The 19749-nt window shown below is 48.1% G+C and overlaps 1 pseudogene; it reads left to right on the forward strand.

Moving 5' to 3' along the window:
- The window catches only part of LOC133350709 (cGMP-dependent protein kinase 1-like), a 29920-nt pseudogene extending 10629 nt beyond the window's left edge, over positions 1–19291 (forward strand).
- Positions 19292–19749: the final 458 nt, after the last annotated feature.

A 19749-nucleotide genomic window follows, 5' to 3' on the forward strand; every position in this document is an offset into this window, starting at 1 on the left:
TGCTGTTCCTCCTCCTCCTCCGTTGAAGGAGCGCAGATCACAGTGGGTTTACTCTGTGGTCCATAGTTCGGGTTGCATGGGCACAATCGCACTACTGTGGCTTATATTTAATTTTCCTTTTTATGAAGATGTGCACATCGGTCTGTTGATGTTCTGATGTGGTTGATGATTCCACCATCGGTGTCTTTGAGGAGGAATGTCAAAGCCAAGAGGTGCGATGTTTTCGTCTCGAATTAGGTGTTTGTGTTGTCCGTCCTAGTTGTTCCCCTCTATTGGGCAGTGTTGTTTGTACGCATCTTGAACTTCTTTCACACCGCATGAAGGCTAAACGTGTTAATCGAAGGTGCGGGGAAAGGACAACAAACTAAACACAAAAAAACATTTCCAAAGAAATTAGTTTTCAATCTAGATGTAAAAGTTCCATAACTCCAGTGTCTTCCTAATTTCGCAAGGAAGAGCGTTTCAGTCGACCGCAGAAGGCAGTTCTGCTGTCGCCGCAGAAGCGGCCGTCTGGGAGAGATTCTATGATGGTGACAGCAGCGCGATCCCAGAAGGGGGATTGTGGATCTTGAGTCGGCGGCGAGGAACATCGTTGAGGTCTTATGTGAGGAGTTTGGTTGTCAACGCCAAATAAACACGGACGCTGCTGCTACGACGAGGCGCGCGCTGCCTTCAGGGCTGTGCCGTCCCGAGTTTCTGGACAGAGGCAGGCCGAGGCTGCGTCTTATCACAGGCACAGCTGCTGTCGCTTCGCGATAATATTAATAATAGTGATGGTTATGACAACAATGAGGCATTATTGTAATAACCATTCAGCGCCGTCCATGCGAATCACAACGCTGCTGTAGACTTTGGAACGCGCAGTGTTTTGCACGGAAGGCACGGGGGGGGGGGGGGGGTGGAGGGGGGCGGGGAATCACAGACGAGCCGAAAAAGCAGCCCGAGCCGGCGCCACCAACAAATGCCCAAGATCTGTTGTCCTATATTTGGATCTGTGACGCAGATGTCGCCCCAGTGGCTCAGCGACCAAATATAAACAAGCCTCCGTCTAACGAAGGAGATGCCCTTCGTCGCTCAGGTGCCAGATGGATTTGGCATCGCAGGGCCACGAGGGATGGCAACGGCACGGGGAGGCATTCACCAGCAGTCGATTGATCATGGTCGACGATGATTTAACGAGGTGTAAAACCCACTTGAGACCCATTGATTCGTGTTTACCGTTCAGTCACGCGAGAGTCCGCTGAGACGATGACTTCTTGACGGTGGTAAATCAATTGTAAAGCCATATTCCGACGCACGTATTATTTCCATCCTTCAGTTAAGCAAGTGTAAGCCCAATGAGGTTAATTCATTTTGCGTGTGTGTACTTTATGGAACCGTCGGAGAGCCTAATGAGAGCGAGATAATCTCTTCGCGTCGTTTATTTAACTATGACGCCCCAGTGCCTTTCTTGGCTGACGTGTAACCCCGCGGCCTGTGACAAGATCGCCCAGAACGCGGCCGATCTCAGGATCTCAGCACGGATGATGAGTGTGGACGGTGCGTCCGTCGTGCATGCGGCGAGCCACGTGAGAGGCCGTGCCGCATAATCCACTGCTGCACTTTCTTTCACCACACTGACCAGCGTGCTGAAGTATGGCCAAACACCCCACACGACCCACGCAGGGTGGTGGAGGAGACCCTCATCATGCAGCAGGGGATTGACAACTTGGGACGTAAAATTTCGATGTAAAGCTTTCGTGACTGCAGGGATTCATCTTCTTGGTTCTTTCGGTAAAGTCACGTAGAAGGGAAATAATAAAATAATAAAAATAAAACATAATAAAATAATTCTCACGACGTTTCGGCTACAACGCAAGCAGCCGGGACGTGCTTGGACAACCGCGTTTGGGATTCGTTATTTGCGATTGGTCTTCTTGAACGGAGAAGTCGTTAAGATGACTCACGTAGTTTGTTAATGGCCTCCACTTAGCTGTGACACTCTGCTGCTGCTGCCTGGATCGAGTGGGAAGTAATTAGAGTGGTGGATTCTCAAGAGAAGCGCTCCCGGCACGCGCGCGTGTGCGTGTGTGGGGGTTTCCTTGGGCTCCGAAAACAGTCGCACTCCCCGAGGGCCGTTTCACTGAGAAGCGCCGCTCGGCCGGTTACCAGCGCCTCACTCACTGCTCCCCCGACTACCCGCTCCCACCACTCCCTGCTCACCCCCACTCCCCCCACTCCCTGCTCCCCCCCACTCTCCCCCTCCCCCACTCCCTTTTTCTCCCCACTCCCCCCACACCCTGCTCCCCCCCCCCCACTCAATGCTCCCCCCCCCACTCCCCTCACTCCCCCCACTCCCCGCTCCCCATACTCTCTCCTCCCCACTCCATGTTTCCCCCACTCCCTGCCCCCCCCCACTCCCTGCTCCCCCCACTCCCCCCACTCCCTTTTCTCCCCACTCCCTACTCCCCCCCACTCCCCGCCCCCCCTACTCTCTCCTCATTCTCTACTCCCCCCCGCTCCCCCTCACTCTTCCACTCCCTGTTCCCCCCAACGCCACTTTCTCCCTGCTCCCCCCACTCCATGTCCCCCCCCCCTCTCCCCCCCCACTCCCCGCTCCTCCCCCCACCATGTTCCCCCCCCCCCCACTCCCTTCTCCCCCACTCCCCCTCCCCTACTCCCTCATCCAAACATTTCCTCCTCCCCCACTCCCTGCTCCCCCCACTCCCTCCCCTCCCACTCCCTGCTCCCCCATTTCCCCCACTTCCTGCTCCCCCCCACTCCCTTCTCCCCCACTCCCTGCTCCCCCCACTTCCTGCTCCCCCCCACTCCCTTCTCCCCCACTCCCTGCTCCCCCCACTTCCTGCTCCCCCCCACTCCCTGAGCGATCGCACGCTGTGCGCAGGTTGCACATGCAGTGCCACACACCGTGAAATCAACGAGTAAACGAATATTAATCACGATGTACGATGCGTGTATATTGGTGATAAAGAAGTGGAAGCTATTATGAAGTTATTTGGCTAATAATAAGCGATGAAGCCGAAACAGATACATGCACAGCGGCGCATGAAATACTTTACGGACCGCTGTCAATCCGCTAATGGATGAAGGCCTTCCCACACCGTGTTAGTGATAGGGGTCATCCGTCCATGTTTGTATGTTGAACTTATTTCGCACCGTACGTAGCTAACCGTGGCAATCGGAGGTGCGGTGGAAGGACAGCACGCTAAATAAGTTCTAAAGAAATTCGTTTGCAATCGAGATTTAGAAGTGCGCAGCTCCAATGGCTTCCGAATATTCGAAGGGAGAGCGTTCCAGACGGTCGCAGAAGCGCATCTGAAAGCGCGCGATGGGGTGGCCGTCTTTGTTGGAAGCTTAGCCAAAAGCCGCTGCGAGGATGAACAGACTTATGGTTTAGAGTTGTTGAAGGTTAGAACAAGGGCTCATGTTCCTGCCGTTGTCACTGTAGGGGTGTTAAAGAGAGGGCCCGTTATGCATGGCAGCCTATGGAAAACAAACACAGTGGGCGGGGCTACGTAAGTGCACGAGCAAGTGCCCTCTACGACGTCCGAGCCAGACACCCTGGGGGGGGCTGGTTCGAACGTTATGATCCCCCGGGGCCCCACCCCTCAGGGAGGGGTTGGGTATAAAAGGGGATGTTGAAAGGGCTCAAGGCAGTTATGTTTAAGCTAAGGGAAGAAGATTGAAGACGTCTTAGATAGAGCCCTGGACTCCCCTGGTTCGATGTCCTTTTCAGGGCCGGACAGGATTGAGCCAGCGGCGTGGTCCCGAAAGCCAGAGCCGGTGCTCTTGTAAGAGCTGGTCTGGAGCTCCGGGTACCGGGCCCGACTTACCAGTGTCGGGCCAGTTAGCCTCCCCTAGCCCATTAGTGGAGGATTCGGGGCTAGGACAGAGTTAGCTAGGGATGTATCCCGAGTTATACGGGTGAGGGGGCCGATACCCCCTCGAGTGTGTATATGCCCACTGTCATATTGTGAATAAACATACGTGTGCCTCAACCTCGGCGTCAAGCGTCCTCACCGGTACTTCATCACGAATAGGTACGTAGGTCGCAGGGTTCATAGTGTGGCGCGCGAATTATTTCCCGCACAACAATTCTCCCTACGATAGAGATAGTCACCTCTGCGTGCGTATCGTACACATGCAGTACACACATTAAAGATGCGAACGTGAATGCGTTGTCCAGGCGATTTTCCAAAAGAAAAAAAAGTCTACGTAGATGTATGCATATCCTGAAAACAAACGATCAGCGGAGAGTAGATGCACGTGGGTAGCGGAGTACACCTGTTTTTACTCAATTATAATGTTCTCAGATTTTATATTTGACAAGGGCTCAAGTCCTACAAGGTGCAGATGGAAAACAAGACAAGCGTAGTGAGAAATCTTCAGTAATACAACACAGTTAATACCTTTGCTTTGTCAACATTTTTTTTCATCCCTATACCGGCATCGCAGAGAACATAGTGTAGAGTGGAGCACAGAGGAACTCCTCTTTGAATATCTTGCAGCGGTAGCAGCGGAAACACCAGCATCTGCTATTGACTCAACATGAGTTCGTGAGCCAGAGAAAGCACACACTCTTATTGGGGTCGCCCCAAGGAATTCCGACTGCTGCTTATTAAATGATGTTGCCGTTGCTGCTGTTGGCAAGGGCGTTTAGACTGCATATTTTTTGTGCGTGTTTTTATTTTGAGTTGTGTTCCCATCACAGTTTGTCTGCGCGCTGTCAGATGCTGCCGATATGTAATGCGATCTGTGCCTGGACCACACACGCACCTCTCTTCTGACTCATTGCAAAACCTGCCACGTGACGGCCACATTTCCCTGTCGTTTTATCAACGCATTCGTTGTGCCCACAGTTGATGCATTGACCACGGTGCGTACATTTTCAGCAGGTTCCTTCGGTTTGTGTTTTTTGACTAAATGTGTTTGACAGAATTGGTCACTTTCGCACCCTTTCCCTGGAATTATGCCGTTCAACGTGTCACTTAAAATCGTGAGAAAAGTGAATTCAGCCAACACGTGAGTTAAGCTCTTGTTGATTCGCGCGAAATTCCAATGACCCTAAATATGACAGCATAACATACGCATCTCACCGTCCTCTCTGCTTTGTATGAATTCACCATCCCTGAAGGTATTGTGTTCTTATTCGTTAGACATCTATTTTTACGTAACCGCACGAGTGGGCAGCCACCGTAGCGGAGGCGCTGACCAGTTGTGCTGGAGGTCAGCGCGCGGTGGTGAGTGACACTCTTGACAGCTGGAAGGTTTTACCCTTCCGGCTTTTCAGAGGCTCCACACGGGACCGCGGGCCCCACAGACCCTTTGCCTCCAAGACTTTTGGGTTCGGCCCATTCAAGGAGATGTTCGCTCATCTCTCGGGCATCTCTACTCGTGGTGTTTGTGAACCAATTCTGTAAAAGTGGAACGTTGTTATAAACGGTGTATCGCCAAAGAGGCTGTGCGGTTGATGGGATGTGTACATAAACTTACCTTTCACGTGTATGTGAGTTTCCATTCAGCTGCTTTCAAATAATTTCGCGTATCAAAAATCTGATGGAGAGTTCACACACAGGCGTGGGGTTAGGGTGCCAAACTTTCTCGTGGGTTTGTGTGGATGGATGCCAGGCCCTCTCGGCACCGTGGACATTCCACCTCCAGTGATATTCCAAATGAAATATTTTAAATGAAGTCTATTGATCCACACCCCAGAGTGCCATTGACGCAATTGCGCACAGTGGAGGAAAGTTTCGGCATCGTTGCTGCATACCGAACCCGCGTTGGGTCGTTCCGAGCGATGGATCGATGGGCTAATTGAGCAGCAGAAGGGACCCTGCATTAAATTACAAAAAAACCTAAATCATTCTGCCAAAAAAAAGCGTTTGAATGCTGGCCAGATAGCTACGTGACTTGAGCCACACATCTCAATGGATAAGTAACCAGAAACTGCCACTTGCATCTCTCAAATGTCGTTACGATGTGCGTTTGTTTTCTGATGCTCTTTCTGGCGCTGCATTTCCAGCGATGCGCGGATTCTCCACGAAACATTCGTCTTCCAGTTCACCTTCTGTTGTCACCTTCGGAGGTTGAAACTCGGATGTTTTATTTAACATCGTTGAATACCATTTAACACATTCACTGGTATGTTTATTTGTCTGTGGGGGATACTTAATTTGCAAGCTGCACGCTGTAAGAATTTTCTGCTGTGCACTTCTGTGGAGAACGAACACCGTGCCCCTCGGGCCCCGGAATGTGTCCTTATTATAACTTTGTGTACAAGGGCCACCTGTTTGTAGCCGTTACACTCGAGTCGGTTTGGATGTTTTCTATCACAGTCAAAAAAAATCCACGAAGGAAGAAAAAAAATCAAAATACTTTAAACATGGGGAGCATAAAAGCGGTGTATGTAACACAGAGAGTATGCTTCCTGGAGAAATTGTATTAATCTGATAAACAACAGCTTAACACTGCGTGTGGAAGAGTTGATGTCCTCAAAGACCTCTACATTCGTGCGTCTCAACGTTTGTGAAATATTCTCAGTGGCGCTGATGCAAACTGTAAACATATTCCCACGCAGGTTCAATTGAAGAACACAGGAACCCAATATTTTGCCATGAAGATTGTGAAAAAACAGGAAATAAAGAAGAGAAGCCACGAGGAGTACATCTATTTGGAGAAAGAAATTATGCACCACTCGCTCAGCAACTTCATCGTCAAGTAAGATTTACGATGTGTCCGAGCGTGCCTGCTGAACACACTTTAGATTTGTTTTGAATTCAGATTGAAATAGTCGAATTCCTCTCGTCCATGGCTGTTGTTATTCACGGAAGCAGTGGGCTCCTTGAAAAGCCAGATTTGTCAAAGGTCCCGTCGCTTAGTTGTCTGCCGCGATCAGCATCATTTTCCCGAGCTCATTGTGGAACGGCTTCCAATCACCGCGCACATTTTGCCCAGTTATGAGGGTCGCGCCACAGTTACCTGTGGGTTAGTGCGCGATGGTGTAGCGGTTAGTGGACTGCGCTACGAATCCAGCGACTCGAGTTCGATTCCTGCTCACGGCCAACACCAGTAACAATAATTATCTGAGTCTCCCCTAGGTCGACATCGTACGAACTTTTCTGCTTCTGCTGATACTATTGGTGTGGCCGCGTATGCTGCTGATACTACTGGTGTTGATACATATCGGCTGCTGCTGCCACACAAGCCACCATAGTCAACAGCAGTGGTCCTCAAACGATTTGGGCCTGCGGAACACACTCAGCCGATGCAAACATTTCAGCGGACCATCCAGCCCTCCCGGTGACAAAACGCATTCACTCGTCTCTCAATGCAGCTATAAGTTTACCTAAATTCATTTTTTATTAAATATCATGAGTAAAATATTAATTAATGTCCATAATAAAGTTGTTTTGATTGAGATCGCTTAAGTATAAATGTGTGGTTAAACCCGCCACCACCCGACACAGCCAATTAGTAATGTTTGTCACGTAAACAACACAAAAAAACGTATATAATGGATTATATTGGTCAACAAAATTTTGTCCGAAACCATTGTCATTATTGTCCGGATCAACCGGCATTTGCATCAGCCCACGGCCCACCTGGAGGACCATCGCGGCCCACTGGCGGTCCACGAACCACACTTTGAGGACCGCTGCTCTACAGCAAGTGGTTAGTACAGAGCCGCAGTCGGTGAGAATTACAGCCGCGCTCGCTGGTAGCCATCGAGCTACAATCCCACTGCCAGTTCACCGGTCGCCCGTGCGGGCGACAGACACCGGGTGAAGAGGGGAGGGCAAATCGAGCGACAACCGGTGGCGCACCCGGGTTACTACTTTAGCCAATTTACAAAAGTACACAAAATGACAATAGGCACTGCTTGTGTTGTGGTTATTGCAAACATGATGTCTTGTATAAAGGTGTCAGTTTTTGTACCAGTTGAAAGGGTAAAAACCTATTACTATATTTTGCCCCTGGTAAAGGAGATGTCTCATAGTGTAAATGCTTACCCCGAGCTCTCAATACTTTGATAGTGCACTGTTTTTGAGTTGTACGCCTTTTTGTGTCATCTGGTCCAACACCAATGGAGACTAGGCTCTAAGAAAAGCTGTCTCGGGTGTGGACCAATCAACTTCAATGACAGTGCATATCATTATCATTATCAGAGTTGTTTCTTTTTGTTTGCATTTTGACTGCTTGTGTTGTGGTTATTGCAAACATGATGCCTTGTATAAAGGTGTCAGTTGTTGTACCAGTTGAAAGGGTAAAAACCTATTACTATAATAGGCATCATCACACAAAATAATACCACAACTCATAGAATAGTTGTTGACTTTCCACAATAAATAAAAATGCCATGATGAGCTTGGCCACGATGTGGTGTGATGTCTCCGGTCTCAGGTTGTACTGCACTTTCCAAGACATGGAATGCTTGTATCTGCTCATGGAAGCCGGCCTCGGTGGAGAGCTGTGGGACATCCTGCAGGAGCGGTGGGTTCCTCGCACTGTTAGCGCTATGGACGTGAACGCACACACGCTGCCGCGGCTACCTTGCAGAGTCAGACAGCATTAGGAACGTGAACGTGCACAGCTGTCTTTCCAAATATTCAGACAAACCGCAACGCGCTGCTTGTACCGCACACTTTGTTCCAAGAAACTAGATTCCAATTTGTTTTCGCAAATGCAAGTTACAGTTAGGGGTCGGCACGGTTTGGCTCAAACCACCAAACCGCGGTTTGAACCGAACCAAATCGGTTTGGTTTGGCTCTGTTTAAACTGGTTCGGTTTGGTTTGGGGCTACGAAAACCGACTCGGTTTGGCTCGGACAGGGTGGAACCGGCTCAAACTAGTTTGGTTGGTTGTAAAGGCCGAGTACAGCAATATCAAGGACATGATGACGGACATTCTCAACCAGCGCTACCCAGCGTTGACGACGGACGCGGCGCCGAAGGCGGCGCCACGTGGCGGCATTAACATCCTCTTTGACATGGTCTACGCGCCCAACGCTCACGACGGCGCCGCCTCCGAGGTCGACCGCTTCCTGCTTGAGCCGACTCAGGACCTGAGCATGGACGTCGTCGAGTGGTGGAAGCTGTGCGGCGGCAAGTGCCCGCGCCTACGACGCGTGGCCCTCGACTATTTGCCTATCCCGGCGTCGTCCGTGCCCTCCGAGAGAGCAAACTCGGCCGCCAAGCGCTCCTTTCTCGACCGACCAAACCTGCACAAGTGCACGTTCAAGGCCGAGATGTGTGTGCGCTCGTGGGCGCGGATGTTGCCTAGTGTTGGGGTTTCACTGCCATTGAACTACCACACTGCGTTCAAGGACATTGGGCGTGCCAAGCTTGAGGAGATGGCTGTGGACGACATCGTCGTCCAGTACTTGCTAGTGAATCTCAATATGAAGAAAGCCTGCGTAGAAATTAGCGATTAATACACTTGATATTTGTATTGAATGCGAATATTGTTTGCCGCGCATCTTTTCGGTTCAAGCCAACTCAAGAGGTTTTTGGTTTAGCTTAGTTTGGTTTGGTTTTGGTTTGGTTTGGTTCAGTCGTCGCTGGTTTGGTTTCGTTTGGTTTGCTCAATTTGAAACCAGTTTGAGTCGGTTCAAACCGTGCCGACCCCTAGTTACAGTTGTTATTTGTCTGCGGAAATGCGTTTAACCTATAACTGGGTTACCACTTTGGTCAATTTACAAAAGTACACGAAATGACAATTGGCATCATCTCACAAAATAATACCACAACTCATAGAATAGTTGTTGATTTTCCACAATAAATACAATTCCATAATGAGTTTGGCCACGATCTTTTATCGGTCTCAGATAATGAATTTAACAGTAGTATGAGAGCCAACAGAAACATTTGAGATAATTCCCATCTGGATGGTTAATTTTCGGGAGCGATATAAAACTCTTGTACCCAACTAAAATATTAATGGGTTGCATTGGCAGTTGTGCACAAACGCGTGGAATAAAAACACAAAAGTCATCATTCTGAATTAGCACTTACCACAAAACAAAAGCAATATATAAAAGAGTGTGTGTTGAAGAATATAGTTTCAACACACATGCAATGCTACTGATGAACGTGGCGCATTTCCTTCATTCATCGATAACACTGTGACCTTGAAAGGAAAATAAAGTAATATACGATAGGCGACGTTCCAGGCAACGGTCCTTTGCCAGAGCTCAGTGTCGTTGCTGAGCATGAGTTGTTGTTGGCTTTGCTTGAGCACATCTGCCAACATAGCAGCAGCAACAGCAAAACCTGTCACATTTAAGGTCACTCTTCCAAACGAGAACATCCTGGTCTCTCCTCGTTATACAAACGTTCATATTTTTATTTTAAACATAAAGCTGATAGTATTCATGCGTTTGTGTTCCCCGTCTCCTTGCTGCAGGGGTAGGTTTGATGAGCACACCGCTCGCTTCTACATGGCGTGCGTCCTGGAAGCACTTTCCTACCTGCACTCAGAAGGGATCGTCTATCGTGACCTGAAGCCAGAAAATGTTGTTTTGGATCACAAGGGCTATGCCAAGCTGGTAACAATCACACCGACCTCAATTTAGATAGATTCTCTAATTAGTCTTGGCCAGTAGTAATTAGTTTTGCACAGAACTTCAACATTATAAAAATAAATTGATTGTCCTTGTTGGCACGCGTGTTCTGCTACTGCTGACAGTTGTATTTGGGAGTATTTAATATTCCTTCGGTGTCCTTTAAGTTTCGTGCTGATCATTTGTCCTGTCAACATAGCATTTGCCACAAGTGCAATTAATCTGGTACACACCTTCTGTTGATAGCTTTGGTAATACATCTTCAGTACCAGATATTAGTTTCTCTATTTTATGTTCCCTGCGAAACAGGAGAATGTCTCCACAAATATGGCTCTCCGCCTGATGAAGCTAGTTGTAATTACTGGCGAAACGTCGTACCCAGATTATAAATGTTGTCGATTTGCTCTCCAACACACTGGTCTGCTGTACGAGTAACACATTGTTATGTTCTATTTACGTGACAAACCTTACTAATTGGCTGTGTCGGGTGGTGGATTTAACGTCACATTTATATTTACGTGATCTAACCCAAAAAAAAACTATGTTATGGATGATATTGGTCGCGAAAGCCGACGTGTCAAACAATATACAACACAGATTGTTCAATCAATTAAACAAAGCATACTAATTACAATCAGACGTGTTAAACTCAGTGTTAAAAAAGATACATGTTTGTTTGTGTGTGCGCATGTGTGCTTATGTGTGTGTGAGTGTGTGTGGGAGTTAGGCGACATGGAGGAGACGACTGGGTAGTTTGGCTCATCAGGCTACTTCGTAGTCTATTCTTGAAGTTATACTGGTAGGAACCTCCTGGTTACACCAGCCCACAGGGGATTATTGTGTCCGTCCGTCGTGCAGTGAGGGGCTGGGTGGGGAGGGGAGGGTGGGGAGGGGCTGGGTGGGGAGGGGAGGGTGGGGAGGGGCTGGGTGGGGAGGGTGGGGAGGGGTTGGGTGGGGAGGGTGGGGCTGGGTAAGGGGTGGGGAGGGGCTGGTCACCCCGTGGTGCCCTTATAAAACTCAACGTTAAACCTACTCACGCCGGCTTGTGCCCGCCCTCACAGTCGGGCATATTTGCGGAATACACCACGCCGCCGTTGACCCTGGCCATTCACCGAGCAACCCAACGTTCCTACCAGCTCCCTCCGCAGGAATGTGCTTGAGGGATGATGGTAGTTTGGCAACGTGAAGATAGAGTGCGGAACCTCTGTATCTGATAGTGAATTGACTGCGTGGTGTGGCAGTGGTGGAGGGTGAAGGTTATCGGAGTGTCTTGTGTTGTACGCATGGATTTGGGAATTAACCTGGAAGAATACTTTGAAGGATGTCGGCACGATGTCTCGGAGGTATGTGTATTTGTAGATAAAGCTGCATATTTGGAGTATAGTATTGTTGTAGATGGACATGATATTGAGTTTCTTAAACATAGGGGCAGATGGAGCCAAGTAGTATCATTCTAATTTCTAGCATGCATCTCACTTACAAATGTGAGGTTTTTTTGTAATCACAGTTTCTGAGCACAGGTCCCACAAGATCCAAAATGTCAAAACGGCCAGTGACAAACAGCACGGGTTAAAGTTGTCGGAAATAAGAGCGCCACGTTTTTCTTGAATTGAACAATGTTATTATTATAAGAGCTGGAGGGGGGGGGCGACGATGGGAGGGATTCCAAAGTGGAGCAGTGGGAGGTACGAAGCAGAAAGAGAAGCGTTGTGACCTGCCGGTGTGGTGAGTGGGTGAGTGGCTGAGTGGGTGAGTGGCTGAGTGGGTGAGTGGGTGAGTGGCTGAGTGGCTGAGTGGGTGAGTGGCTGAGTGGCTGAGTGGGTGAGTGGCTGAGTGGGTGAGTGGCTGAGTGGGTGAGTGGCTGAGTGGGTGAGTGGGTGAGTGGCTGAGTGGCTGAGTGGCTGAGTGGCTGAGTGGCTGAGTGGCTGAGTGGGTGAGTGGGTGAGTGGCTGAGTGGCTGAGTGGGTGAGTGGCTGAGTGGCTGAGTGGGTGAGTGGGTGAGCGGGTGAGTGGCTGAGTGGGTGAGTGGCTGAGTGGCTGAGTGGCTGAGTGGGTGAGCGGGTGAGTGGCTGAGTGTTGTCGTGAGTTTCAAAACACGGAGCGGGGCACACGGATGAGCGAGATCCGGATAAACGAGATGTCCACTAACTTAATCGGTACAACTGTGTTGTCTGCAACAAAAATATGAATCTGATGAAAAGTGGTCGTCAGCTAAGGAGCAAGTGCGTGCACCACAGTGGTCACAATGTAAATGTGGAAGTGCCGGTGTGTGGCGGCACGCGCATAGCGGCACTTTTCCACCACTGCGTAACCTAATGCCGAGACCATGCGCACGTGCAGTGTCGCGTGCTTTCAGATGCGCTTTTGCGGCCGTCTGGAACGTTCTTCCATTCCAATATTAGGAAGCCACTTGAGCTTTGAAATCGAGATTGAAAACAAATTTTTTCAGCACTGCTTGTGTTTAGTTTATTGTCCTTCCCCTGTACATTCGATTAGTATTGATCGCCACGTACGGTAAACAATAAGTTAAACATACATGCATTGTGTTTACTGTCACACGAATGAAGCTGTGTCCTGGACATGATGCGAAGAATATGGACTGTTGTGACATCTCATTACGCAGGTAGACTTTGGATTTTCAAAACGATTGCTGTTTGGAGAAAGGGCCTTCACCCTTTGCGGAACACCGGAGTACATGGCTCCAGAAGTGATTCTCGGCGAGGGCCACGATATTTCTGCTGACTATTGGTCTCTGGGAGTCCTGATTTATGAGCTGCTAACAGGCAGGTAATGTCTCTAAGGCACGTTGTATGTAAATACGAATAATTTATGGTCGTTCGTCAATCCACTGCTGGAGTATACGCTTCCATGATTCATATGTCCAATGCCCCATTCCATTGTTTATGAAGCTGCACAGCGATGAATAATCTCTGCATGTGAATACAACTTGCAGTGTATATTCTCTTACACGCCCGAGACACATGTTTTACGACTCGATGTGATGTAGGCGTTTCTACTCGTGCCACATTGCAGCCAGTGGATGAATACCTCCCCACACCGTGTCAGTCATGGGGGTTGTTTGACCATACTTCACCACGCTGGTCAGTGTGGGTTGGTGAGGTTTACACATGCAGTTAACTATATTTAGCCGTAGGAATGCATTTCATAATGTAGTGTCCATAGATTGAAAAAACAATTTCTTTATAATTGCTTTTTGTTTAATTTATTGTCCTTCACCCGCAACCTCAGATTAGCACGGTTGGTTATGTACTCTGCAAAAGAAGTTTAACATACATACGTTTGGTGACAATTGACGAATTGAATGCGCAATAAGAAAACATACGAGAAAGACGCAGAGGACAACAGCGGAGCAGTTATTCTCTGAATACAGAGCTTGGAGTGGGCCCTAGGGGCACAAAGCTACGCGCGTCGACATGGTGGAGGGCAGGGGTTGCCAGTAGTGACGATGTGCGGAGATCTGGTGGGGGGCAGGGGGTGCCGGTAGTGACGAGGTGCGGTGGTGGCATCAACGGTTCCGGCCACGATGACGTCTCGAGCTTGATCTTGAAACTCGTATGTTCACAGCCCTCTCTTCAAGAGTGAGGACACGGTCCAGACGTACAGTCCTTATACTGCAAGGGATCTCCTTTGCCATGTTGCAGGGTAAAGTAAGCAACCGGGCAGAGAACCTCATCCGAAGTTTGTGCAGGTGAGCAATTGTGTCAACGGATTGGTCACTTATGTGCTAAATGTAGGCAGGATGTAATGGCCAGCTCAAAAAATGTAAGTGAACCGGAGGGACTTTATTTAGAAGTAACAAATATAAGGGAATAAAATTAAATACTTCAACGCCTCTATTTGCATGTGTAGTGCTCGACTTGACAGCTTCTTGCTTTTCTCTCTCTCTTTATTTCGTTAATACCGATCAACATTCCTCCAGTTAACACCAATCAACATTCCTCCTGCGCGCTCTCCGCTCGCTGGCCGCGTTCCGCCGGCCTCGCTCGCTCCGCGTCTCTCCTCCGTCGACTCTCCTCTCCACTCTCTCGTCACAGTTCAGCCGCTCTTTATCGGCTCCCCCGTCACACTCAGTCGTATCTCTATCAGCTTCTCCACCGCACTACAGCCGCTTTCTACTGGCTTCGTCGTCACACTCCAGCCGCTTTCTGCTGGCTTCGCCGTCACACTCCAGCCGCTTTCTGCTGGCTTCGCCGTCACACTCCAGCCGCTTTCTGCTGGCTTCGCCGTCACACTCCACCCGCTTTCTGCTGGCTTCGCCCTCACACTCCAGCCGCTTTCTGCTGGCTTCGCCGTCACACTCCAGCCGCTTTCTGCTGGCTTCGCCGTCACACTCCAGCCGCTTTCTGCTGGCTTCGTCGTCACACTCCAGCCGCTTCTGCTGGCATCTCCATTGCTACCCTACTCTTCTCCACTGCTACCCTAGACTTCTCCACTGCTACCCTACAATTCTCCATTGCTACCCTACACTTCTCCACTGCTACCCTACACTTCTCCACTGCTTCTGGCTCCGCTGCTTCAGCTCCAACATCCTGCTTCTCCTCCCAGGCGCGAACTCCCGTCTGCTCCAAAAACCCCTCTCTTCATCCCCAAGCCAATTAATCTTTAATTAATCTGAGGCATCCCCCGCGACGCCACTCGCCCCCAGCCCCCGTTGGCACCTGCCATGTTTTCCCAGACAATGCAGCGCCACAACAACAACCTCTCGGCCAATCAGCGCCCTGCGTCCTTAATCACCCCTTACCACCTGTTACTGTCCTCAGCGACAGCGTGGCACCACATTTGGACAATAACAACTCCCAGCCAATCAGCGCCCTCTGTCCCTAATTGCCCCCTACCCATCTCTGACCTCCCTACGCCTAACGACAACAACAACCTCGACCCCGTTTTCTCCCACTGTACTCTGCGCGTGCATACACCCACTGCCGCGTGTGGCGTGTATTTTCAGGCACTACACATGTTAACATCCACACGGTACTTATTGTTTGAATCCAGAATGCATGGATATAATGGATAAAATAACAACAGCATTTCACAAAGACCGTACTCTATCCCCGAAGTTTGCTCTCTGCAATAACGATCACTCACTAATAAACGTGATCCCGCACAGTCGCGCACTTGGCCTGCAACTATTCTTCCGCAGAGTTCGATACTAATCCTTCACCCAGTCCCACGCTTTCTCACTAACTAGCTCTTGACCAGTCCTGACCACCACAGGTCACAAGCGAGTCTTCATTACTCTCCCACCGAAGCACCACTTGTAGCCTCTCTTCTGCATGCCGTTACTTATATCAACCTTCTGAGTTTGTTCCTTCAGGACCTGCCTTTTCAGAACCTGCGTGCTTTTTATTTGATATGTATTCAGGAAATATGACTGCTCGGTGACCTTGTTCAGTTATACTTTAATTGCGACATTAACTCTGCCTGTGAACGACGACGCTGTCCAGGGTCGATCCTCTGCAGAGACTCGGGAGCCTGGGAGACGGGTTGGAAGCGGTGCGCACTCACAGGTCACGAACTCTTCTGCATTAATTCTAGATTTGAAGCTTTCGTGACTGCAAGGATTCATATTCTTAGGTTTTTTCGGTAAAGTCACGTAGGTAAAACATTTTAAATTAATAAAAGTAAAATAAAAATAAAATAAAAATCACGACGTTTCGGAGGCAACACAAACTTCCGTCTTCAGTTGGAACCGTCACAGCACGATAGCTGTATCAAGTGATTTTTTTTTACCTACGTGACTTTACCGAAAAAACCTAAGAATACTCTTCTGCATTGTTTGTATCATTTGCACTCGGAACGTGTGCACGCTTAGTTCGGTATCAAGTCAAAGGCGTGATGTCCTGCTCGAATGAGCATTGAGGAGGTGCTCAGCTTCTGTTGACAGAAGTTGAGCACCAGTGGTGGAAATTCCTCAATTCCAATGATGGGGGCGAGTATACCCATAGGACAACCACTGTTGAACTTCTACCAGAAAGTGGAAGAAATTTTATCGACCCCAGAGGGATGATAGGCTGAGTCAACCCCCAACCAGGACTCGCAACTTTCCGATTGTGAGCTGGTCGCTCTCCCGCTGCGCCACCTGGCCGGTTATCGCAGTTATACCTCCGGAAATTCAAAGTCTTACATCACCCGAGGTTCTCTCCTTTTCTCAATCTCTCTTCTGCCACTTAACATGGCCAGCTTCAGCATTTATCATCGCGTCCGTATTGATGGCACTCTCCATTGACTCTGCACACCCCTCACTGTAGTCCAGGTTAATCGTCTATGCACGAAAAACACGGATACATCTATGAGAAGTCACTTTTCATTATCGTATGTTGAATTAAATATACCGTTTGCTTACAAAAGTTGTTATTTAAACTGTGCCCCTGTTACTTTACAGGTGGTTTAATCGTTTTGTTTGGGAACATCTTCGCAATGGGACCATGGAAGCTCCAATTTTGCCAAAAGTAAGAAAGCGTTTAACTTTATTCATGAACCATATATATAAATTAAACCCTACATATATTTAACACGTACATTTACGCAGTCAATATTATGATTCATGATGGATTGTTTGGGTTTGGACGTGTAACATTTATTTCGCATCGCTCCTTCACCCAACACGGCCAAACAAAGTAAACTATCATGTGGTGCACAAGCGTTTAGCAACGCACCTCCTAATATTGATTGAGCTCACTCGCTGGTGATTTCCGGAACACATGAAGTCTGGGTTCTGTCCTGCAGATGCTTGGTGGAGTTACATCTGTTACACGTATATGTGTACAGGCAGTGTGGTTTCGGGCCTCCGACTTGTGTGAGCGACTGGCTGTACGAATTCTGCACGCACCATAAATCGGACTTAATATTATTATTTAACGTGACACAGCTAACAGTTAAATGGACGTTATTTTCTCCCTGCAGGTTTCTTACAGTGACAGCCAAAGGGACCTCAAAGCTTACCCTGAAGATCGGAGCACCAGTGCAACGTGGTACAATGACTTTTAGAGTGATTAATGTTCAAGAAAAGTAATGTTTATTGGAACTTGGATGCGAAGTTACAGTATGCTGTATATTGTGAATATTAGGGTGAATATATTTTAAATGTTGGCCTAGTTGATTTATGCTGAGTAGGGTTTATTTATTTAACGATATTAAATTCCCAGAAGCACCACAATCCAAATAGCAAACTTGTGAATATTAAAGCTACACGAGTGAGGGATCATCATCTTGTACATCTGCAGTCTCAAAAGGTACAAAATGGTTTTTTTTATGTAAGAAGTGGTTTCAAGAACTCCAGTCGTAATCTGCGCGCAGCTTCACAGTTCTGTCGTTGAAAAGTACTTGGCATCCCACAGCTCTGTAAAGTTCCAGCATGACGTGTCAAGGTTGCAATGTCCTTTTTTAAAGAGAAACCCTAAAATGACCAATGCTATGCTTTTGGAGAGATAAGAAACCTGAACAAACGTGGAGTGTGTCCCTTTCATGCCAGAAATGCAGGAGTTGCTGCAATAAAAAGGGGTTCCCTGTCGGTGCTTCTCATGACAAATTCAGGGGCGCCACGGTGGCGAGATGTTAACTACCTCGCCTGGTATACATGAGATTGTGGGTTCGATTCCAACCCTGATGCTTGTATATTTGGAGTTTGCATGTTCTCCCGTGGTGGCTTGGATTTTTCTACGGGTCCTCCGGGTTTTCCCTCCACATTTAGAAACATGCGCTTAGAGTATTTGGCTGTTATACATTTCTACACGATAAGCCACTTCGTTGAGTTATCATTTGTGGCCATGTCATTTCTGAACAAGAGCTACATAGCTCAGTGGGCCTTACCTGGTAAAATAAAAACAATGTTTTTGTTTCAATTGTTTGACATCTTCAGTCATTCTTTATTCTCTAAATGATTTTCTCATTCTTTATCGAAAAGCCTTATAGATTTCCGTGTACAAAAATCGTGTTTTGTTATCATATTTCCTCATGATTTAATTTCTTGTGTACATAAAGTATCATACTTAATAATGTACGGTAGTTTTACAATACAAAAAACTATTCAAATAAATGCATACATTATTTATACGAACCATATTACAAAACTTGACTACGATTAAACATTATGCTGAGATAGCTGTTCAATGCGCTTTTTTCTTGCTCATGCAAATTAAAGAAATGTATGTGATTTGAATGTGGAATGACAATTCAAAGTACTGTGTTACTAATTATATAAATGATATACCTCACGATCATGCTTGTTCATACCTCTCAATACGTTTTTGTTGAATAGACAGGAAGTGAGTTGTACTGAGATCTGGTGGCATTGTGTTGACATTTTTTCACAAAATACTGCACAGTTTTGAAAGACCGAGGCCAGGGGTCGGCAACCTGCAACTCCGGAGCGGCATGCGACTCTTTAAGGACTGCTTCGTGACGTTATTTATTAAGGTCCGTCTCTGATTCACATGCATTTCTGCACTTGAAATAGTTTTTTTTCAGAACTCGAAATTAATGGATCTTCTTGTTATTTTAGTTGCCAACCACTGACCTAGGCTGACTGAGGAATATGTCCGAATTTGGTTAACAGTGGAAAAGGTGGCGATTCTAGGCAGTGTGCCTGTGCCTGCAGCTCACAAAGATATGGGCCGCCCTGTTCATCAAGGCTCAGATGGCCTTGCACAATGAAGCACCCAACCCTGCCTCCCCGCCCTTCCCCAGCCACGCGCAACAACCGGGTGACCGTCATACACGCGTGGGTTTATTGCATTTCACAGTGCATGCACGAGCGATCCCAACAGCGCAATTCACAAGACACCAGACGTGAGGTTCCTCTACCCATCCCTCAAGATCTGCCACGCTGCACACTCGAGAACTCGCTGCACCACGCACAATGTCCACCACAAAATTCAGCACGTGCCATGATACACACCACCCAGGACGAGTTGCACTTCGGGTTGCTTCTGCGGTCGTTTGGAACGCACTGGAGCTATGCACTTTTAAATCTAGATAAAAAAAAACGAATTTATTTAAAATAGCTAATTGTGTTTAGTTTGTTGTCCTCCCCCCGCACCTCCAATTAGCAAGGTTGGCTACGTACGGTGCGAAAGAAGTTCAACACACGGTGTTCATACATCTGGACAGTCTGGGAACTGTCATCTGTGTGCGAGTGGCAGGAATTTGTGCTGAGACATGGTGGCATTGCG

The sequence above is a fragment of the Lethenteron reissneri genome, chromosome 34 (assembly GCF_015708825.2).
Source record: "Lethenteron reissneri isolate LAM-NWPU_2019-01 chromosome 34, ASM1570882v1, whole genome shotgun sequence".
Classification (NCBI taxonomy): domain Eukaryota; kingdom Metazoa; phylum Chordata; class Hyperoartia; order Petromyzontiformes; family Petromyzontidae; genus Lethenteron; species Lethenteron reissneri.